The following is a 24732-nucleotide window of genomic DNA, read 5'->3' as shown; positions in this document are numbered from 1 at the left end:
ACTTTCGAAAGGAAATCACCATAGATGTATAATCGTAAAGAGTCACTTCTCAGGAGACGCATCCTACATAGAAGTCTTATTGGGGGAGGGGAGGGGGGAATTGGCCTATTTCTGGGGATTGGCCGCCCGTGGTTGCGCAAAAGCTTTCAGAGTATCGAGGTGACTGTAAAACTTTTGCTTTTGTCTCCATGCGGAGACAAAGAGAGAGCCGATTTGGTGTAGTGGTTAAAGTTAAGTTAAAGTGGATAGGATAGGATAGAACAGAGTAGAATACTTTGTCACTTTGAATGTACACTAATCGGCATACATTAAAATGAAATTACGTTGCATACAGCTCTAATACAACTTAAAGTATTAGGCCAGGAACCAGGAGACGGTGAGCTCTACTTTTATCTTAAGCATGAAATCAAATGGGGGGTCGACCTTAGGTCATTCTTTCTCAGCCCCTAGAAAGGACGCAGCGGCAAATCGCTTTGGAAATCTTGCCAAGAAAACTGCAGGAATTTGTCCTGGCAATTGCTAGGAGTCAGTACTAACTTAAAGGCACCCTCTGCCCCCGTCCCCCATAAAAGTTGGGGAAAGTCAGCATTTATAATACAATGCAGTCTCTCAGGCAAAGCAAATCTATTTTTTCCTTCATTTATTACTCTGAACAGATGGGCATTTCTCCCAACAGGCTCATGGGATATTAGGCATTTTCGGGGGAGGGGAGCGGGGGAATTAGTTGGGATCGTCTAAACTCAAATCCCCACTTAGCGTGATTGTGTGCTGTGAAACCATTGCTGGGTTCTGTTGCTTGACTAAGTTAGTGACTGATTGGATTAATTGTACAGAGGAAATATGAACCTCTGTTTCCATAACAACTCGGTAACCAGACATTTAGGTTCAAATGATGGTCATTCTGAAGTCAGAACAGTTATATTCCAATAATTTGTTTCAAGATGCATTACAATTTGGCTCTTGCACTCTTCAGTCCGAGTAGTCTTGAAATTTTTTTGATTCCACAGATTCTTTTCTGTATGTTATCTGTTTAATGGATGGTTTTAAAAAACCTTTTCTTTAAATAAATATTGGCTATAAATAGGTGATTACAGAAACACTCAGCTTACCGTATTGAAAAGAATAAAGACTTTACAATGATATTTCTCCTATTCAATTTATACTAGATATTTATATGGAATGCTCTTCTTAATTTTTGTCTGGACAAATTAATCTGATTTATGTGCGTGACTCTAATTCCACTAGATCAATTTAATTATCCATCAGGTTATTTTATTCTGGATTTTTGCAACATAATTCAAGAAACAGAATGGGATGTTATATTAGGCATACTATTTTTTTAAATACCTTTAATCAAATCAGAAATAAAGTTCAGTGACTCAAACCATTAGTAAATAAAATCTTACCACATAAAAACAGATGCCTATGGGTTTGAGCCTCCATTTACAGTGAAAAATTAGAAATAAATTTAAAAGACAGACATATAGGTACAATGTATAACTTTTATATTTTCACTGATAATACATACTTGTTTTAATTTAATTTGATGCAACAAAAGAACTTTTGTACCAGGACAAAATTAGGCATCAATTCTAAGTACAATTTTCTGAGAACAAGCTTTATTTAACACAGTCAAGCATTCTTCTGAGTAAATGTATGTAAGTTGATTGTTTTCTAAAGTTTTTCCAAAAGGCTGTGCTGTATACAATCAATACATTTAAATAGACCATACTTTCATTCTATGTTATGACATACTTAATTAAACTTTGTCATTGCCTGCCCAAACTTTTCTAGAACTGGGTCTGTTATACATGTTGTTGAATATAATTAATTAATCAATTAATTAAAGGCACGTGTCAATTATGGATACAACATGCTGCAATTATTCCACTTCTGAAATTATTTTATAATAACTTCAAGGTGTTTTACATTATTATATAGAAGTTTCCCTTAGGCTGATGGTGCCCTTTTGCTGTATTGTACATGAAAACATTGTATAAATTTGCAATTTGCAAAGGCTTGTGTGGGAATAAATCCCACTGAATTCTGTGAGACTGAGGATTGGGCTGCATGTGTTCCAGCAATTTTCCATTTTCATTCCCTCCTATCTAAAGCCAAAAAATAGCTCAAAGCTATTGTTTTGTGACAGTGTTTTTAGAGCCTCTAGGCAAAAAGACATGCAGCTTGTAGAATCTCTTTGTCATGAACCACAGCCTTTAAAATTTCTGGGTGTTGGCTTTGCAGTTTAAAAATAATGTGTGGGGTTTTCAAAGTATATTATTTTCCTGGGTATTCAGACCACACAATCTTTTTGCAAAGTACTATTCTTTGGAGTGGCATTTAGCCAGTATTCAAATTCTGCTAAGCCAGTGAGCTTCACTATTCTGAGTTGTAAAGAAAACTTGTAATGTATATGAAATTAAATAGGAGTGCTCCATCTTGGCCTGTGGAGCAACATTGTGCCAACAAGGGCCTCCCTAGAATATTTTGGATAATTGCTATTGCAGCTTTGCAGTGGGTGGTAAAAGAAAAAAACAAGCTGGAACAGCTCCCAAATGATCTCTAACTACTCATTTTCCTGTCAGAAAGGGTAAAACTGCATGCCAGCCCTGCAGCTATCATACTTGTCTATCTGATTAAAAGTAATAGGAAGAAAACCATCTGAAGTGCAGACTGAGGAGAAAAGGCCTTCTGATTTGAACCTGTAAGAGGGTTAGGAATTATGAATTCTTTTCTACCAGTTTTCTACCCTTTCTCATAATATAAATGGTGAAATCAGGACCTGTCAGCAATTTGCAAAATTGGCATCAATTTATCTCCGGTTATTACTGGTAGCTTTTGGACACAGGATTCAGCAGGCTGAAATTGTAGCATGGCCAAGATTGTCAACAAGATTTATTTGATTGATTGACTGACTGATAGCATATCTTTTGCTTTAGAATGTCATGCATGGTTTGTTGTTGTTGTTAGTTGCGAAGTCGTGTCTGACCCATCACAGTCCCATGGGCAACGTTCCTCCAGGCCTTCCTGTCTTCTACCATCCCCCGGAGTCCATTTAAGCTCACGCTGACTGCTTCAGTGACTCCATCCAGCCACCTCATTCTCTTGCCCTTGTTCCTAGCATTAGGCTCTTCTCCAGTGAGTCCTTCCTTCTCATTAAGTAACCAAAGTATTTGAGTTTCATCTTCAGGATCTGGCCTTCCATGCATGGTTAGTAACAAAATAAACCAAAATGTTAACATATTTTAAAAATCTAATACTATGATGTATTAATAATTACATATCTGGTGAAAAGTCTTTACCATTTTTTCTAAATGGCACAAAACAGAGGCAATTCTACTGCACGATGAGATGTGGTTAATGGAGTCCAAAATCCATTGTTGTTTTTCTCAAAAATGGATTTTGGAATCTTTCAAAAACAAACCCATTATGACTTAGCATGATATGTGAATCCAGTCAGTGATGGTTTATTAACAACAATATAATATTTAATGGAATTTGGATAATCCTGCCCACTGATTTTTTTCCCCTTTATCTTGGGATGACTGACTATAAGAACTGTCACAGGAAGCAAAGTAATACAAGACAGCTCCTCCCAGATTTTATTCCAGTGGGGAGTATATAATTACTGCCAGGAATGGCAAATAGTTTATGAAGATTGCAATATTAAAGGAACCAAGTTATTTAATAAACATTGATTTAATTTCTAGTTTGAATGTACTATTCTTAACTTTCTCAAGTTCCACCAAGTCACATTACCTCAGATGAAACAGAAAGCAAAACAATTTCAAACTGGAAAAGAATTGGGTGATAACATAGCATAGCCAATACATCTTTTGAAGATATTCCTGGTTGGTTGTAATGATATTATGCTTTAATTTTAATTTTGAATTTTGTTTTAATTTTAAAGGAAAATAGGATACAAATCCCCACAACAATGAGATATGGAACATGATACAGCTTCTCTCTTCCCAGGTCCTCCTTTTACAATTGAGGTTCTTGTAACATATTTGGGAACAATGAGTTCACTCAAAGAAACAAAACAACTGAAGGAAAATGCAAGTGAAAAACATTCAAAATCACAAAACATAGCTTACTGTGCTTCATCCTATGCTATACAGCACACTGGGCAATCACCATTTTTATAATGATTTTGATTGGATACAATTGATTAGAACAATTGTTCATTACTCCAAATATTTTCCAAGTCTTGTTTTTCACCAGATCCTGAAGAATATGCTTTACTTTCTCTTCCTTCCAGGTGGTATTCATATGACAGTCTTTGGATGATGTGATGGGTGGGATCTGGCAGTTACAAACTATAGTCAGCAAAATGTATCCTGAACATCTCACAGTGTCTTATAACTAGTCCTTCGTAGAATCTTATCAGAAAAATGGTCATCAGAAATGATACCAAAGATTGTTCATAGACAATACTGATGAAACACATTAACCTTTTGTGCTGTGTGTTGCTTTTTGAAAGTCTGCTTGCATAGGTTATTGTCAGTGGAATGATGGTATTATAAAGTCAAATCCTTGCTGCAGTATCAACTATAAATGTGGAAAAAGCATTTCTGGAATATTGTTGATGCTTTTCCAATTCTGTGATTGGCATTTATTGTGATGCCTCCAACAATTGCTAGTATGCTGCTGAAACATATGAACTCTACCACAACAATAACAACCAAAGCATTTTTTTCAGTATCAGATGCTAGAGAACAACCATGAAAGTGGCCAGATTTCTTTTCTCCATGTTTCTTAGTTTCGTGAAAATGTTAGATGGTCCATGGGCTCATTCATTAGCTAATGTTAGAAGTGGGCAATAGAAAGAAAAAAAACTTATAATTTTGTACTGTTTATTAGAAGCAAATGAACATTCAAAGATCCAAATGTTTGTTGGAAATACAGCAAACCTGGAAGGAAAGATAACACAAATTTTGAAAATATTCTATTGAATGCTACAAGGTTTTCCCTATCTTTTGCTGGATTCACACAGTATGTTCGTATATAATGTGATCATTGGCTTAAAGTGGATTAGGCAATCTAAATTCAAGATCCTGCTTGACCATTCACTGAATTACTCTGGGTCAGTCACATCCTCGTAGAGTAATTAACCTCATGGAGTTGTGGTAGGAATAAAATGTAAGGAGCTTGACTCTCCTTTCATGTAAGGAGCTTGACTCTCATAGAAAAGATGCAATATAATAATAAATAAGTAAAATTCTCAAAATTTTATTCTTTTGTTATTAAATCTGATGGAATTTTTAAAAAAACACTCTTCTTCCAAAGTGTAATGTAAAAGCAACATGATGCTAATTTTCATTGTTACTTCTTTCCAGGTCTCAAATATAATCCACTTATTTATTTGTAAGTCTTGGGACAGAAAAATAATTGTTAGAATTATTAGATTACCCTTGATCTTTGATGACATAAGAGAGATTTTAAATTAATTTCCAAATACATTTATGTAAACTGTGTATTCTCCTGCAGACAGAGTAATCCACTATGTTCACATATAAACAGAACCTTTAAATCTGCACCAGATGTTCTTTTTTGAAATAGTTCTTGAATTCATTAACAGGCCTTTGGCTACACAGATGAATTAATTTGTTGGGGCAGATTTCATAAACCCTCTAATAATTCTTACTCACGCACATCTTGACTTGATTTTTCGGATCTACAGCATGTGTTTTAAATGTTTTAACCTTTACTACTTTAATCAGGTAGCATTTACTTCAGGTTTGAAGATGATCAGTCATTGAAAGATACAGTTAACTGGGAAATAAAATCCAATTTGTCAGTTAAATCAAGTCCACAGACCTATATAAATTTAAGAAATCAGTCAATTCTATTGACTCTTGAATAATATCACCTGCACAGCTTACACTAAAAATGTTCTCACAAATTCTTATGAATGGTCAGCTTTAAAAATGGTATTGCATATTATTGATTTGCCAAATTAAAAGGAGGTTGTTGTAAAATAATATATCTGAAGTACAAACTTCTCTAACAGAAGCTAAAAAAACCTAAAATAAATTCCTTACCACACATTTTCATTGCCCTTGAAGGACTTTCCTAGATTTATCAGTTTTAAAAACTGAATCAGAATGGCAATTAAGTGATTTATTTTAATAATTTCACAGCGTTTCCTTTACTATATAATTTTTATTTATACTTCTGTAAGTACAATATCATTAATCATCGGGTACTTCCCTACACTTATCCCACAGGAAGTTCCCACTGAGTACTTGTCTCTGGCAGCACTGATAGGAACCATGCGTTAGGAGGGTAAATAGTTCCATAACAAGGACAGCATGTTGTCAAATGCCCCCTAGAAAAACCAGATCCTGACAATCATCATCCATCAGTGCCACCAATGTTCTAATCCACAACTGGGCCTGAATTCTGCTGAAAGAAGTCAAGATAATCAGTTTCTTGTGAGGCATCCTGCAAATGAAGCTCCACCATGTTACAAGGAAATAGTTTTCCGACATCCTTAACAGTGAGTGAATTACTGGACAATAACCAGGTTTTTATTGAACATACAAGGTGCTGGCCCTGAGTTTTAAAATCCAGAACAGGTTAAGGACTGCCAGTCTGAAGGGCTGTCTTCCTTGCTATGAATCTGTCCATAGATCAGGAGGAGAGGCATTTTTAAAGAGGCCTCCGCTGCTATATGCTTGTCTGTCAGCTAGATGCAAGAGAGCTCCCAGTTATGGAACACCAGAGAGATACATTTGCCACTGTTCCATCTCCCAGTATTTAGAAATATGTCAAATCCACATCTAATTTACCAAGGTTTGAATCAGTCATTACAGTAATAGTTTATTAATTTTAGATTAGATTTGTTTTAATTGCTATAAGTGATATTCTACTTATAAATGTAGAAAAAAAGATATAATTTATAGTAAAATTATATAATATTTTTATGAAAAATAAAAATAATAGATACATTACAGAGAAGGTTTTTGATCTATAAGGTAGCTTTCAAGTTTCAACATATATCTCTTCGCTATAATATGTATGTTATAGTATTTAAACAATGAAGCAATCAAAAAAATTTGTTTCAAAATTTAGCATCAATTTTCAATCCAATTTCAAGAGCAGAGATATGTTCCCCGGCTAGCAAATGCCCATGGCTCCCTCATAATTGCTCATGGAGATGTCTATGGAGATTCTCAGTCATCCAGGTTTATGGTTGTCCCAAAAGTGCATTTTCTTTTGGGATATTCAGGATAGGAATTTCTACCTGACTTTACCACAACATTTCAATATACTTGTGTAGGCTTCCATGGCTAGTATCTATTGGGCAGTGTTGAACTTCAGAGTTTAGTAACTGTGATCTAGACAATATATGTCCTGACATTTCACCAGCAACCAGCAACTGGCATCTTCAGTGGTCTTCAGAGATGAGGATGGGAGCTGATTCCTAATTGTTCCTGCTTTTGAGTGGCATCTTGGTGTGGCACAGGATAGACAACCAGGCTTTGTTAATCTTCAGACTTTCTTTTTCCTTACTGAAGCTATTGGGATGTTTGTGCAACTCTATAGCCTTTCTGTGCATGCATAACCTAAATAGTTTGGTATTGTTGACAGCACTTGTATGTTCTTGGATTGAACTGCATGATCATTAAGGTCTAGACAGCTTGGTCCAGTAGTTAAAGCACCAGGCTAGAAACTGGGAGGTTGCAAGTTCAAGTCCTACTTTAGTCCTAAAAGCCAGCTGGTTAACTTGGGGCCAGTCACTCTCAGCCCATCCACCTCGCAGAGTTATAGTGGTGGGGAAAAGAGGAGGAGGAAGAACTATTGTATGTGTTTGGTGCCTCGAGTTATTTGTAAAAATAAGGGTGGGATATAAACAAAATAAACTAATAAACAAATTATGGTACAGGGTGTGTTCTACAGTGGATGATTTTCCAGGCTATCCTAATCTGCAGTGCCTTTTTTGTTCCTTTATTCAGGCACAAAAACTGTGTTTTATGGTACTAATGTATATTTGTTCATAGCTACAGAGCCTGTGAGAGACAGGACCCCAGTCAGTACCTGCTCAGTTGACTGTGGTGTACATAACAGACCAACTTGCCTTTGAAAATGCCAGCCACAGTTGCTGGTGAAACATTAGGAAATCTGTTGTCTAGACCACAATCACTAAACCCTGAAGCTCAACATTGTTCAACAAAGATTTCAATATAACTGACTTTGAATAGCTGTATTCCTTCCTCCCAAGACTTTGGCAAGTTACTTGACATTTTGAATATTTCACACACGCACAATTATTTAATCCTGAGCAAAAGCAGCTGAAAATATTTCGATACCCTGCATGAGAAGATTTATATCATGCCATACCTAGCCATCTGTTTTATACTTAATTTAAAACTCTATATTTTGGGGTCGATGCTGTTTTTTATACTTATTTATAATTTCTTTATCCTGCAACGTTATCCAAATCACTGTAACAAAACATTAGAATAGTTCAAAAGCTATTGCTCAGCACCAGCATCTGTTTTTAATGTAAACCTAAAAGGATCCTGTGATGCTAGATCCTGATGTTTTTGGTATGTGGGGAGTCTATATAATGTAGTCACTGTAGCTGTTGACTTGTGGGTAGGTGGAGAAAAATCAAGAAGGTCTAACTTCCTGATTTATAAGTCTAATTTGTAATTGATTACTTTTTTTGCTTTATTAAAACAGATTATGGATACTTAGGATACTTATGTGGCTAAATCATATGGACTACACAACTTGATCAGGGCAAAGCAATAGACACAATTTACATAGACTTCTGTAAAGCCTTTGATCCAGTGGTACATGACAAACTACTCCTAAAACTAAAATCTTATGGTATCACTGGACACCTGAAAAACTGGGTAGAAGCATTCCTTCAAACAGACAACAAATGGTCAAAATTGGGAGCGTCCTATCAAATTCTGTACCTGTCAACAGTGGTGTCTCCCAAGGCAGTGTTCTAGGACTAACTCTCTTCATACTCTACATAAATGACCTCTGTGATCATATTAAGAGCAACTGCATTCTCTTCGCTGATGATATAAAGCTATTCAACACCACCGACAATACTACAACCCTTCAAAAAGACCTCGACTATGTATCAGAATGGTCAAATAAATGGCAACTTCAAATCTCAACAAATAAATGCTCTGTTCTACATATTGGCAAAAAAAAATTCAGAAAATAAAATACAAGCTGAATAGTCAAGACTTTGTTGATGATCCAAACTCTGTCAGTACTAATCTCTAATGATCTAAGTGCTAGAGCCCACTGTAATTACAAAGCCAAAAAGGCATTAAGATTTGTTAACCTAATCCTGCATAGCTTTTTCTCTGGTAATATCACACTACTAACTACTAACAGAACATTTGTTAGACCAATACTTGAATACAGCCAATCAGTCTGGAACCCGTATTATGTATCTGATATTAATACAGTTGAGAAAGTCCAGAAATATTTCACAAGAGGAGTTCTCCACTCCTCTCGTTGCAAAATACTTTATGCCACCAGACTTGAAATTCTAGACCTAGAAAACATAGAACGATGCCTTTGGTCCGATTTAAGTATAGTACATAATATTATATATTGCAATGTCCTACCTGTCAATGAATACTTCAGCTTCAACCATAACAATACAAGAGCACACAATAGATACAAACTCAAGGTAAACCGCACCAAACTTGATTGCAGGAAATACGACTTCAGCAACAGAGTGGTCAATGTCTGGAATACTCTACCTGACTCTGTGGTTTCTTCCCCAAACCCCCAAAATTTTAACCTTAGACTTTCTACTATTGACCTCACCCCTTTCCTAAAAGGTCAGTAGGGGGCATGCATAAGCGCACCAATGTGCCTACCATCCCTGTCATATTGTTTCTTTTTATTTTTCTTATATGTATCCATTTCATGTATTCATAACTATGTTTATACTTATACCTGTTATCTTATAATCACTTGACAAAATAAAATAAATAAAATAAAATAAAAATAAATCAGGCTTAGAACCACCAAAATAAATCTTATTGTCCTCAAAGGCAGCTATCATGGATAATATGGGCCATGGGTACAAAGATAGTAGTCCAGCAGGGGTGGCCTGGATCTTAGCTCAAGTGCAATGGGGCATAACCTTCCTAACCATGAGGAGGCACCTAGGCCATGTAATTAGGGGAGTCATGTTTACTCCCACCTCAGTAATTGTCTACAGCATGTATTCCGTGCTCCTGAAATTATAAAAGAGCATTGTGCTTTATTAATTAGGTTGTTATCCAACTTTTATTACTGGACGCTTTTAAAAAGAGATTGGACAGCCATTGTCTGATATGGTATAGGCGGTTGAGTAGGGACATATCATTCAGGAAAATATAATATTCTGCCTTTTTAATATTTCTCAAAATATTTCATTCTTGTAGGAGAGGGGTGGGTGCTATCTTTCTACAGTAGCAAACATATCTGATACTTCTTCCTTCTCCTATTTTCCCCACAAGAGGTGGGTTGGGCTGAGACAGAGTGACTGGCCCAAAGTCACCCAGCTGGCTTTCATAGCTAACTCATAACTAATATTCACACTCTCCTCCTGGTTTCTAAGCTACCATCTTAAGCACTACATCAAACCAGCAGCGGGATTCAAACATTTTTACTACCAGTTCTGTGGGCGTGGCAGGGGAAGGATACTGTAAAATCTCCAGACAGAAGTGGCATTTGCCAGTTCTCTGAACTACTCAAAATTTCTACCACTGGTTCTCCAGAACTGGTCAGAACCTGCTGAATACCACCTCTGCACCAGACTGGCTCTCTATTGAAGCTTAGTGATATATTTAGTGGTTTCTAATGCTAATAATTGATTTGTAGTTAGATGATAACATCCAATACTTGCACAGCCAAATCTTAATAATTTTCACAAAAAGTTATTAACTTGATTTGATTAAACAAAGACTTTTATTCAAACTTCTTCAGTTAAATTCACTATTCAGTTTTGGGAAAACTTAAAGGAGAGCATATACAGTTCACTAAAAGTCACTCTGAAATTAAACTTTACCATTTCTCTTTCACCAGAATGAAGAAAATTCATTGGGACCAGAGGTCTTTTAAAAGCACTGAGCAAAAGAAATCACATTTCTTGTAAGCTTTACTTTCTATCATCTATCACATTTGGCATGGAAAGGAAGAAACAAGCTGCTACTTCTCAGATAAGGGCAACAGCAGAGGATTGTGAGAGAAGCCTAGAGCTGCACTTAAGGAAAGTAAAGAAATACAGTACAATCCCTACCTACAGTTTGCAGTCAGTGAGGATTACACAGTGAGATAGAAATACCAATGTGCTTTTTGTAACCAATGGTTTCCCATTTCCTCCGACCATTTGAAACGCAAAGAATGAGTATGCCAGAGAAGTCTGGTTTAAGACTAACTGGCCACATAAGATTGAACTTCACATACTTCTCTAATTGCAATATATAGATGCTCTCTTTTTTTAAAAAGATAAACTTCCATTTGTTCCCTTTGCAGACCACTTCTGAGGCAATTTAGAACAGTTAAATCAGTTTTTCTTCTCCAAACATCTTGGACTTAATCTACAATAGTGCAGCTATGATGTGTGTTAGCTAGTCTTCCGGATGTTCGTATTCCCCAGATACAAACCAACAAACATTGAGGTATGCAGTTGTTTATTTGAACAAGTAACACACATCCCATCCGGCGATAATGGCTTGAATTCCAATCTAGATTAGCGCTGGGAGCGTTTGCTTTCCAGCACTCTTTATAGCATAACTCCACCCATCTAATTGCAGCTGTCTCCTGTAGACCGCCCTATTCTAATTACCCATGTATTCAACATTTCCTTATATGGCTAATTAGTTACTTAGGCTGTACTCCCATACCATAGCCTTGAACGCTCTGCACCCTCCCTGTCACCAATCCCCTCTACTTCCCTAAACATCCCGTAATACCCGATGTATAAATCCCTTCCCCGCACTAAAGCCTTATACAGTGGAGTGGTGCCCCAGTCACATCATGTGGGAATTCCCACTCAGCCTCCCACTCCCAGGTAACAGCCTCCCACTCCCAGGTAACAGTGCGTGTCATAGGGAATCCCCGTTCCACATCCACTTTGTTGCTGGTGGGAGGGATCCATGATTAACATCTTTTATTGCTGGCGGGAGTAGTTGAATATGTAGCCCGACTACGTGGTTGACAATGGAGTTAGAGGTTGGAATTTTCCTAGCTCCTACTCACTGTTTTGGGTTGGTCTGAGGCATCCCCCACTCCCCAAGTTGACTTGGTCTACAGGAGAATGATCTATCTGTATATTATTATACATTATATAGATGGCTTTGAAAGAGCACAAAACCCATTTTTAAATATAGGGTTAAAGAGTGCTAGATTTATTGCATAGGATCAGCATAGGAGAAAGCACTAGTCCTGAAAATATCCTTTTGAAGCAGATTAAGAAATAAATGCCAGATGATATATAGTAAAAGAAATTTGTAAACCTGACAGAAATTCTCTCCAACTGTACACTAAAAAGAATCAATATGGAGCAACCTTGAGGTTTTTTTTTCTCACCCTCCTATCTCTTCAGACTGAACTGATGTTTACATTAGTTGTTGAATTTCTTCTTCAAGGTTGCCTCCATAATCTTCCACACCTGATTACTCTAGGAAAAGAGCCATGTTTTACTGCTGTCTTCCTGCTTTTTTCCCAAAGGCCATTAGAATTTTTCCACTGTTTATACAAAAAATATGTTTTCCATAGTCATTCTTTTTGCTGTTTTTTATTGCTTTGAGGAGGTCAGCACTATTTTGCTTGTTCCAACAATATTGAACTAGATCGCTTGGTTTGTTAGCATTGTCACTTGCTGTAAATCACAGGTTAAGTGGAGAGGATAAATTAATTAATTATATAACTGTTAAGTTTGGGAAAAGAGAGGCTGAACCAGAGCATGAGTGCAACAATACTTTATTATACAATAAAGGGCTGATCGTGCTCGCCACGACTGGGAACTGGCTCGCAGCAATCAGCAACTGGTTGGACCCCGCAGCCTGCTTTTATAGCCGGCTGCTGGGGGGAACCAGCCAATGAGGAAAGGGGGAGAACGCCCACTCAAAGTGAATGGACCTGAGTGAGAACTCCTAGAGTTCTCAGGACATAACACCCCTTCCCCCCAGATGCGAACACGCATAGTCTTTGAGGTAGGCAGGAGGTTTATGTTGGCGCCCGGAACGGCGCAGCTCTGGAACGTTGTCTGTCCGTTCGGGGTCTGCCTGGGAAGGCAGAGTCGGCAAAGTGTCCCCAGTGTGCCCCTCGGTTCGGGCATGCCCGGGGCTCGTAGGGTTGGTCGCTGGGGATGTGCTCCCGTAGACTGGATCGGGCTGGTCAACCGTCTGGGCGCTGTTGTCCGTGTTCGGGCTTTCAGGACCGGTTGTAGGAGTGAACTGGTCGCTGGGCATGATGTGGATGTGGGGCTGAGGATGAGGCCTCCCCTCGTCTTGCGACTCTGGGTCCCTGCTGGCGAGGGTGCTGAGGCGCCTACGCAGTTGGTCTATGTGCCTTCTCCAGACGCGGCCATCCTCCAGTCTGACCCGGTACGACCGCGGCCCGGTGATAGCTACGATCTCGCCCGGGATCCACAGGGGGTCTCCAGCGAAGTTCCTCGCGAAAACTGGCTCCTGTAAGATAAAATGTCTAACCCCGATGTGGAAGCGAGGGGAGAGTCAGGGCAGTATTGTGGGTGAAGTCTGTCCAATACAGTCCTCAGACGCCTGCCCATCAGGAGCTCAGCTGGGGACTTATTGGTGACTGAACAAGGAGTTGAGTGCTGGCTCATCAGGAACCGCGAGAGTTTGTGGTGCCAGTCATCCTTGCTGAACCTAGCCAGGGCTTCTTTAGTGGTCCTGATGGCCCTTTCAGCCAATCCGTTACTGGCAGGATGAAATGGGGCTGTGAAAATGTGGCGGATACCCAGGTTGGCAGCGAAACGGCTGAACTCGGTCGATGCGAACTGTGGGCCATTGTCGGAGACAATGGAGTCGGGTAGCCCGTGCGTTACGAACAGGCGTGTTAACACGTTGGTGATTGCTAGTGTGGTGGTCGTGGATAGCTGTGCCACGTCAATCCATTTGGAATAGGCGTCCACGACCACTAGGAACGTCTTCCCATGCAAGGGGCCGGCCAGGTCGATGTGAATTCTGGACCAAGGGGCGCTGGCGCTTTCCCATCTGGTAGGGGTGGCAATGGGGGGAGCAGGACGGGATTCCTGGCAAATGCTGCAGGAACTTACCCAATTGACAATGTCCTCGTCGAGACAAGGCCACCACAGGTAGCTGCGTGCTAATGCCTTCATTCTCACGATGCCAGGGTGTCCCTCGTGCAACGCTTCCAGAACTCGGGTACGCAGTGAGGCCGGGATGACCACTCGAGTGCCCCATAGTAGACAGCCCTGCAAACTGGACAACTCCTGCATGCGAGTCTTGAAAGGTGTGAATTTGTTTTCAACATTGCCACCCGGCCACCCCCTCCTCACCCAGTCGAGCACCTGGGCGAGCGTTTGATCTGCCTTGGTTTTAGCAGCAATGTCAAGGGCAGTGATGGGTAGGTCCAACTGGGTGATCTCGAAAATGGCGTGGACAGGAGCAGGGTCTTCAGCCGGAGCCGGCAAGGGGCAGCGACTGAGAGCGTCAGCGTGGGACAGTGTTTTACCTGGGCGGTGTATAAGTCGGTAGGAGTAGGCTGCTAGGAAGAGGGTCCACCTTGTCATCCTAGGGGAGAGGACTTGAGGGGTCTGTTTGTCCCCGGCTAGTAGGCCAAGGAGGGGCTTGTGGTCCGTGACCAGCTCGAAAAAATGGCCAAAGAGAAATTCGTGAATTTTTTTCACGGCTGCAACAGCTGCTAGGGCTTCCTTATCGATCTGGCTGTAATTGCGCTCCGTTGCAGAGAGCGTCCTTGAGAAAAAGGCGATGGGGGCCTCGGCGCCATTGGGGAGCCTGTGACTTAGTACCGCCCCAATTCCAAAAGGGGATGCGTCTGCTGCCAGCACTAAAGGGAGGTTAGGGTCGAATTGCATAAGTACCGCCTCTGACGTGAGTAGTGATTTGACGGCGTGAAAAGCATGGTCTTCTTTGTGCCCCCAGTGCCACGGTGACTTTTTATCCAGTAATCTGTGTAGGGGTTCGGCTACTGATGCTTTATGGGGCAAGAAGGATGCGTAAAAGTTCAATAGCCCCAAGAACGCCTGAAGTTCAGTTTTGGAGGTTGGAGTGGGTGCCTCGTGGACTGCCTTAACCTTGGACTCCAGGGGGTGAATGCCAGAGGCGTCAATTTTATAACCCAGAAAGTCCACCTGTCTAGTGGCAATGGCACATTTTTCTTTTTTCAACTTGAGGCCATGCTGTCTGAACCTCTCTAACACTGCTCGAACTCTCTGGAAGAGTTGGGGTCTGTCCCTGGCCGAGACTAAGATGTCGTCGAAGTAGGGTACTACACCAGGGAGGCCCTGCAAAATCCGCTCCATGAGGGATTGAAAAATACCTGGGGCAACACTTACGCCAAATTGGAGATGCTTGCATCGGAAGGCACCCCTGTGAGTGACAATTGTCTGGAGTTCCGCTGTTTGGTTATCAACAGGGAACTGCTGATATGCTTGAGACATGTCTAATTTAGCAAAAATGCTGCCTGGTTCGAATGTGTGTAATAAATGCTGAATGACAGGCACAGGATAAGCGCTAACTTGTAGAAACTTATTGATTGTCGTCTTGTAGTCCGAGCAAATTCTCAGGCTACCGTCTTTTTTGAGGGGTGTGACAATGGGCGTCTCCCATTTGGCGAAATCTGTTGGCTCAATGACCCCTTGTTTTAATAATTTATCCAATTCCGCATCTAGTTTTGGCCGAATAGCGAATGGGACCCTACGCGGTTTTAGCCTGATTGGGACCGCCTGGGGGTCAACTGAGAATGAGATGGGGGTACCGTTATAACACCCCAGCTCTTCGCTGAACACATCTGCGTAATCAGCGAATAAGGAGTCAGTGTCTGAGGTTGAGACAGCATGGACTCCTGTTAGCCCTAGGCCGAGATGGGGAAACCAATCGAGCCCCAATAAGGTGGGGAGATTGCCGTTAACTACCACTAGAGGTAGGTGACCTTTAAAAGCTTTAAAACTGACAAGGAACTTGCCTCTGCCGATTACAGGAATGGCCTTCCCCTGGTAGTCCTTCAGGCTGAACTGGCATCTCTGGAGCCGGCTAGTGGATAGGCTAGGTTGGAGCCTCTTGAGGGTGTTCCACGAGATAATTGAGAGCGCTGACCCTGTGTCAACCTCCATACGGCACGGTTTACCTTCTAAGGAAACGGATAAAGAAATTTTACTAACAGTATGGCAAGTGTGCTTGGCATGGTGGTGCGTGCGACAGTTCAATACTTGCCTCTGTGGTCCCGAGTGCGAGGAGGGGTGCCTTTGTGCTGAGCTTTGAGGGGCTAGGCAGACTCTCGTGATGTGTCCCCTTTTATGACAGTTATTGCAGGTGGCTCCTTTAAACTTGCAGGTGGCCATCTGATGAGATCCCCCGCAGGCTAGGCACAGGGTGATGTGCTTGGGTGGACCGATGTTTTCTTGTTTGGCTCCTACCTGCAGTCGTCTGTCGTTGGAGAGGCGGTGGACGTCGTTTTCATCACTGATGGTTTCCTCTGCTACCACCTCCTTGGAGTGGACTGGAAGTGATATCAGCTTGGCACTTGGGCCATGGATTTCGGTGCCTGAGTGTGCTGCCAGCTCGGCTGCCAAGGCCTCCTCGACTGCTTGTGCGAGGTTGTGGTCTCTTTTTGCGAGAAGGCGCCTTTGCAGGTGGAGGTCCTTGACCCCGCAGACTAATTGATCGAGGAGCATGTCCTCCAGGTAGGTTCCAAACCCACAATGCAGTGCTGCTGTTCTGAGGGCGGCCATATACTGATTGATGGTCTCCTTGTCCGCTTGCTTCCTCATACGGAAGGTGAATCTCCTGGCAATCTGTGAGGGCCTGGGAGAATAGTGGTTAGTGAGGATTTCAAGTAACTCAGACCACGGAACATTTTTCAACTCACGAGGGGCCACGAGGGCCGTGGCAGTATCAAAAACGGTGGCTCCACAGTAGATCAGGAAATACGATTTTTTCCGATGTTCTCCAGCATCCACCAGGCCAATTGCATCGATATAATGATTAAAGCGGTTCTTATATGATTCCCACTTCTCCTCATCTGGTTTGAACGCTGGGAAGACTGGATTGGAATTCATGGTGCTGGGACCGGTAGAACTACCTGTGGAAAAAATCTCTCTGGGGCAGCAGACAAGTGCTTGCCAAGTTGTTACTGCAAAGCTATCAATGGATGTTTTGTTTATAATCACCTGTGTTTCCCTGAAAATAAGACCCTGTCTTATATTTTTTGTCACCAAAAAGGGCACCAGGTCTTATTTTCGGGTTGGTGGTGGTCATCCATTGACTTGCCTCACTTGTGTGTGTTGCCACTGGCCTCCTTTTCACTGTCAGAGACCTTCAGGAACTTCTTCTGCAGCCAGCAAGGCCTGCAAGGCTTTTCTGAAGGCCTATGTAGCCGATAACACCGATCCGGATCAGTCTGGAGCTCTGTTATCAGTTACAGAGGCCTTCAGGAAAGCCTTAACAGCTGCAGAAGAAATGGGCCAGCAAGGCAGATGTCAGGGTGTGTGAGACCTGGCTGCAAACTGTCCAAAGGTAAGTAGTAGGGTACTTCCACCCCCCACCCCCAACCTAGCTTAATTTTTACTCATGCACCCTGGAGGGGGTGGGGTCATAATTACGGCTTATTTGGGGGGTCAGGCTTATATTGGGAACATGGGTAAAAATCAATGTAGGACTTACTTTTGGAGTAGGTCATATTTTGGGGGAAAACACAGTAGCTTCTCACAGAGTATGACACTGATTAGAGCTGACAGAAAGAAGTGGCCCATGTCACTAGATATCCACAGCTAAAGAAGGACCAGAACCTGGGTTTTTCTACTCCTAGTCCAGGACATGATGGTAGCACTCTTCTTTTAGTGTAAATAACTCCTGGATTTCCATCAGAAATCTTCTCTCTTCATGACCTGATGCTCAGATATTCAGTTACTCAAATATTCCATCTCAGATTCTCAGCATCCCTGCCCAATCTCATCTCACCACAAATTAAGAATGGTGGTTGTTCTTCCCATTTGTTGGGAAAGGAAGTTAGGGAAGATTGCCTTAATATTTCCCACATTAATAAAACTTTTGAAACAGCATTACATGCCAACCTCACTACTGAGGCACCATTAGTATACCATTAGGGAAGCAGAATTTATATCAGTATGCTTATTTTTAGCAGATGAAGAAATAGAAAAATGAACATTAAGCCAACAGCCCATTACATATTTTTCAGTCTTTTAATGGTTTAGTTGGATCTGGAAACAAATGAATCATTACTTATTTGTGAAGATAAAGGAGGAATTCAACAGTGTTCAAACTGAAATTTAGAATAAAAAATGCATACAAGTCTATAAAGGCATTTAATCAATCATTCTGTCTTCCCACTACCACAGCATTCAGATTTATCAACTTGAGAAGACACAAATAGCTTCCCACTTCACACAGTGCAGGAAAGCATAATGACTTCTCTCCTAGTGCACTATCAGCTTGTTGACTACAAACACCAAAAAAAGAGTGGCAGTGAATTATAAGAATATTTGTAACCTATTTACTGCAGGCTGTAATTTTCAGAATCTAAATTAGATGAAGTACAAGTTAACTGCGGGCTGATTGCTGCTGTTCAATCTACTGCTTTCACACATTTGGAAAAGATTCAAATATTTTCCCCTACAGTGCTAGTAAATGAAGAAGAGCATAGCAAACCAAAGTTAAAGCAAACTTGACTTCATTCATACTATGGGATGGGGAGTAGTGGGGAGAGGGCATGGAAAGGAACACATTCATTATCAAATGGATAAAAAAAATTGTTTTATGAATTTGGCACACCTGGCCTATAATTAATTGTTTCTTCTCATGATATATCGATTGCTACAGGGTATCCCAGTTATTTCCAGATATTTAAGAGAATGTGTTGCTGAAACATACATGGAAGAATCATTCAAAATATAATACCTTTAAAACTAATGCAAGGAAGTACTAATAAAAAAACTATTATAAAGTTCTTGCCTAATATGTCATAAGGCATATCTTATCTATATATCACATTATTATATGTGTCTCTGTGTGTAAATAAATTCCAGCTTGAAATGCTTTACTGGGGAGATATATATTAGGATTTTGTCTACAATAGGGCTGTCAAACTTGAGGCCCGCAGGCCAGATGAGTCACACGCTGTGATGCCCACACCCAGTTTAGCGAAGTGGGGGGAAGTCATGATACATCATGTGACAACACCATGACAACGCAAGTTTGAAACCCCTGGTCTACAAAATCTGTGATTGTATTGTAATCTTTGCTTTTCCCGAATAATCTCACCTTCCATTGCTGCAACATGTGAGAAGTTCCAAGAATTAGACCTCATTGCCAGCAAAAAAATAAACTTTGAAACCTTTGCTTCAAAAGGAACCACAGATGTTTCAGTAAACATAGGAGTAAGTCTTGTGGAAAATTACTTATAAGAAGAAACCTTTATAGTTTTACTTTTGAAGTTTTCCTTTTTCCATAAACCTTGCAGTAAGGAAACTCTGTCTTATCTTTGGTATTCTGCTCTGATTAAGCATACTGACTTTCATCTTTTACAAGGAAAACTTTACAAAATATGGTGAAAAACAAATGATATAAATGTGAAAAACATTTGCAAAAGTTTTCGCATTTATATCATAAGTACAACTTCCATAATTAAAATTTAGACATCACAATAGTTGGCAATACCCAACTGACTTCATTGACCTTGAAAAAACTAAGTCTATCTTGATTACTACTTAGATAGGAGACCAGCAGAGAATCCTCAGACTATGGACTAGATCCATGATGGCAAACCTATGCCATGTGTGCTGGAAGTGGCACGCATAGCCATCTTTTTGGGCACGCCAACTGTCGCCCGTTGCTCTTCCAGGTTCCAGTGCACACATGCGCACTGGCCAGCTGATCTTTGCACACAGGGGAGTGCTGGAAACCAGAAGAGCAGCTCCCCAGAGTGCATGCGCATGCTGGCCACCTAGTCTTTGCATGTGCAGGAGTACTAGAAATGAGTAGAGCAGCTTCCCGGAGCGTATGCACACGCCGGCCAATGGGTCTTTGTGCACACATATGTGTTAGAAACTGGAAGACATGCGCACCGGGAAGGTAAGCTTCCAGTTTCCATCACTCCCATGCACAGACATCGGGGAGCTGCTCTTCTGGTTTCCAGCACACGCATGCACCGCACGTACCCATTTTGGCACTCTGTGCCAAAAAGATTAGCCACCACTGGAATAGATGATGAAATCTAAAAAAACAAAAACCACCCTGTAAGAAAACAGTGCCAAACTACTTCCTTGTACGTTTTAGTTTAGCTGAACTTAAAGGAGACATTATCAATTGATCATTATTATGGATAAAAGCCCTTTAAAAGGGCCAGGTCATCAAAATTCTTAAAAGGAACTCAGAAAAGAAGATCCAATTAAACAGTGCTTAGCTTGAATCTTTGTAACTTACCATATCTACCTTGCAATCACCTTTTTTCCATTGGCTCTGATTCTGAAGGAAAGGCAACCAAACTAATCTACATATTTCAAATACTGTGTGCAAAAGTAAAAATGAAACTGCAATGAAGCTGCTTGCCTTGCTTTAGGATTAAAGACAGTATAGTTATCACTATTATTATCAAGTTATATCCCAAAACCTTTCTTCAGCAAAATGGGGGTATTTAATGGACAACATAGGGGATACTGACATTTATTTTTCAAATTAAATGAAGATGTTGCAAAATGTTGACCTGAACTGGGACAGAAGAACAATACCAACTTCCACCATAACTACCTAACTTTATATTTTTACTGATGCAAGAAAGTCAACAGCGATACTTCATTGTTAATGAGGTATCTTAATTCATGGGGTCTCTTAATTTAATATGCAGATTAAATTGGGTAATGGCCAGTCCTTAATTGAATTTGAGGTGAGAACATGAAATTTTTTGCTCTTAAATAACTTTTTTAACATTAACCTCTTATGCATAACAGGCTGTGTGGGTCTAGATCTGCACCTATGTTAGCAATTATTAGGATTTATTTAAGTAGCTAGAAGTTATTCTGATTAAAATAGACCTATGGCATGCATTTCACAGGTGGCACACAGAGCCATTTGTGCAGGCATGCAAGCCCCAGGCAAACTTACCTCACTGTGCATGCACATGCCTCCCAGCTGATTTCTTAGCCTGTTTGAGGCCTTTTTTGGCCTCCCAGAGTCTCGAGGGAAGCCTCTGCAGCCTTTGTCGGCTGAAAAACAGGCCCATTTTGTCACTTCCTGTATTTCCGGAAATACCAGAAGTAACAAAATGGGCCCATTTTTTGGCCTGCAGGGGGCGTGTGGGGGCCATGTGCATTGCCTTCTGGGTGCTGGCATGCAAGCATTCGTGCACAATTTTTGGCACAGGAGCCCAAAAAAGTTAGCCACCACTGACTTAGGTCATTAAGGAAAAGATGATATGAGGTGTCAAAATGATTTATCTGATTTGATCTGATTCCTTTTTATTTTCTTGCAAAATCTTCAGTTATTATTGAAGCAATTTGGAGATGGTCTTTCATGGAAATCCACAAGCAGGTATGATCAGAAGATGAACCTTTAGTGCCATCCCTGGAAAATAATTAGCAGATTCTTCCCCATTGGCACGTTTCTTCAGTACAAAAATTGACATTAATAGAAAGCTTTTGAATCATCACTGCATTTCTTTCCTGCTGCACTATAGTTGAAGATTATTATTGGGTGGGTTCCTTTCTGGTGCATTGAGGGCAGATCTAATAAAATAAGCCAGAGTCAATAGTTTTCTGCATTCTGGCAGACACTGGACAGCTATAATTAATGTGGAGGAGAAATGTTATATAAATCTGCCATTGTTCAAAGTGAGTAACATTTGGAAATAATGCTATCAAGCTGAAACTGGCATCATGTCTCCAAAGTTATCATGTATTATTGGGCTTGGCTTTGCACATTATGTTTTTAGATGTGCTTCTTTCTTGCCTCCCCTCTCTATTGCATTGGGGCCCGTGCGTGCAATCCAAAGAAAAATCAGCACAAGGATTTAGTTCATATAAACTTGCATTTAGACTGACAGAAAAGTAAACCAAGGCTGGATTCTTAATTTGTATTTGTTTAACAAAGCTAGATTGTTGATTATAAACTGTCTTCACAATGCCAGTGGTTTGTCTACATATTTCACTGGAAAAACAAAAAGGATTTTTAAAAAGTTTCTAGACCATATGTGTGATAGAAAGAGGCCATAGAAACTTTAACTTTCACTCTTGGTTCAGGGATTTAAAGCTACCAATAAATGCATGATTCCCTCAAGTGAGTGGAAGAACTCTATGGATCTACCAAGCTAAATTCACTTACCAAGTATGGGTGTCTTACAAGTGGTATCACGTGTGACATCACTGTGACAATATTGTGGCTTTTATCAGATGCCTGTGTTACCAACCAGATATGCCAATCCTCAACTTAATGACTTTTTGAAATTACAATGGCACAGAAACAAATGACTTAGGATAGTTTTTCACTTGACCATTGTGGCATCCCTATGGTCATGCGATCAACATTCAGATTCTTGGCAACTGACTCATATTTATGACAGATGCAGTGCCTCAGAGTCATGTGATCACCTTTTGTGACCTTCTGACAATGTGGAAACCAGATTCACTTAACAACCAGGTTACTAACTTAACAACTACAGTGATTCACTTAACAACTGTCATAAAATGGGGCAAAAGTCACGTAACACATATTTCACCTAGGAACAGAAATTTTGGGCTCAATTGTGGTCATAAGTCAAATGCTGCTATAAACTGCTTAGAGAGGGCTATAAAGCACGATGAAGCGGTATATAAGTCTAAGTGCTACTGCTAATGCCATAGGTTCCAAGTATCCTTTGTCTGGAGCCCATTCAAATTTATAATATAATTGGAATTTCTAAGACAAATACCACAATGCCATTTGTAGGGTAAGATTATAAAACAACAGTCATAGAATCTTCTACCTCAGAGGTAGCATATTTCTAATCCTGTTTGCCAGGATTGAGCATCAGGTTATAGTCTTTTAATGTCCTGTTTGTGTTATATCCCAAAAGCATCTGATTCAGAGGTGATATTCAGCAGGTTCCGACCAGTTCCGGAGAACCAGTAGCGGAAATTTTGAGTAGTTCGGAGAACCAGTAGCGGAAATTTTGAGTAGTTCAGAGAACAGGCAAATACCACCTTTAACTGGCCCCATTATTCTCTGCCTCCTGAGTGATTGGATGATTGGTCTTCTGAGTCTTCTTTTGTTGCCCTGTACAGGAGAATGGAGCTGGAAAGCAGGTTATTGGGGTGGGGAGGGAATGGGATTTATAGTAACCTTCCCCTACCATGCCCAATAGGCCACGCCACGCCCATCAAACCACACCCACAGAACCAGTAGTAAAAATTTTTGAATCCCATCACTGATCTGATTGGAGGGTATGGGAACAAAAAAATATCTACAGAGTGTTTAATCTGATCCAGCATGGTTGTTCCTGCTTACTGTGTCCCCCTAAAGATACCGATAAAGACCCCAATTTACAGCAAATGGTATTTTCAAGACTAGTAGTTGCTCAGAAGCTTTGAGCAGGGTATTTTAACATCAGAATGATCAATAAATCTGAAGCAGCTTGGAGCCTGTTCCCCTGAGGACCCTAATACAGACGGTCCTCGACTTACAACCATTCACTTAGTGACCATTCTAAGTTACAACTAGTGACCTATAATCAGTTTTCACACTTGCAGCATCCCCATGATCACATGATCAAAATTTGGGAGCTTGGCAACAGGCATGTATTTATGATGGTTGCGCTGTCCTGTGGTCATGTGATCACTATTTATAACTTTCCTAGTCAACTTCCAACAAGCAAAGTCAATGAGGAAACCAGATTCACTTAACAACCACACGATTCACTTAACAACTGCAGTGATTCACTGAACTGTGGCACAAAAAGGTCGTAGAATGAGATAAAACTCAATTAACAACTGCCTTCCTTAGCAATGGAAGTTTGAGTTCAGTTGTGTTCGTAAGTCAAGGGCTATATTGGGATTTTCAGTTTTTTCTGCCTTGGACCTGGCACCAAGCTTATCTCGTGCAAGTTGAATAGTGTAGCGTAGATTGTAAATTTGGCCAAATAAATTTGGTTACATGAGCTTCTAGAGGAAGATCCCCTAGAATCCCTCGGGCTGCATGCATCTTCCAGATTAATTTTTGTGCCCTCAGATCATATTGCTGAGATTTTATGATAAACTTTCAGTGTGCAATGGCAGGAATCTGCACTTTTAATTTTTTCCCCAATTTACATCTTATCCCCCTTCCATAAAAGAACTGTAAAATCCCTTTCCCCCAAAATATCATTACATCATTTCTAAGCTTCTGGGTATCCTTTGAGAATTCAAAACAAGGGAAGTGACCCTGCAAAAGTACCAGCAACCGACTACCACACCTCATCCTGAAAAAACATTCAAAGAAGGACTTCTAAAGGACAGTAATAAACCCATTATAACTCATAGTATATAAGCAAAACGCCCATAAT

The 24732-nt window shown here is 40.5% G+C and overlaps 1 long non-coding RNA gene across 2 annotated transcripts; it reads left to right on the top strand.

Moving 5' to 3' along the window:
• Positions 1-129: 129 nt before the first annotated feature.
• Positions 130-8984, top strand: LOC148127313 (uncharacterized). Of its 2 annotated transcripts, XR_015741492.1 has the most exons (4): positions 130-376; positions 3122-3210; positions 6231-6502; positions 8692-8984. It is a non-coding gene; the product is annotated as an uncharacterized LOC148127313 (long non-coding RNA). The 2 variants fall into 2 exon arrangements; XR_015741493.1 differs by lacking the exon at positions 3122-3210.
• The last annotated feature ends 15748 nt before the right edge of the window (positions 8985-24732 follow it).

Source organism: Pseudonaja textilis, chromosome 2 (genome assembly GCF_049901715.1).
Source record: "Pseudonaja textilis isolate UNSWEBS1 chromosome 2, rPseTex1.2, whole genome shotgun sequence".
Classification (NCBI taxonomy): Eukaryota; Metazoa; Chordata; class Lepidosauria; order Squamata; family Elapidae; genus Pseudonaja; species Pseudonaja textilis.
Note: the sequence above shows the minus strand (reverse complement) of the source record. Positions and strands in the feature narration are given on the sequence as shown.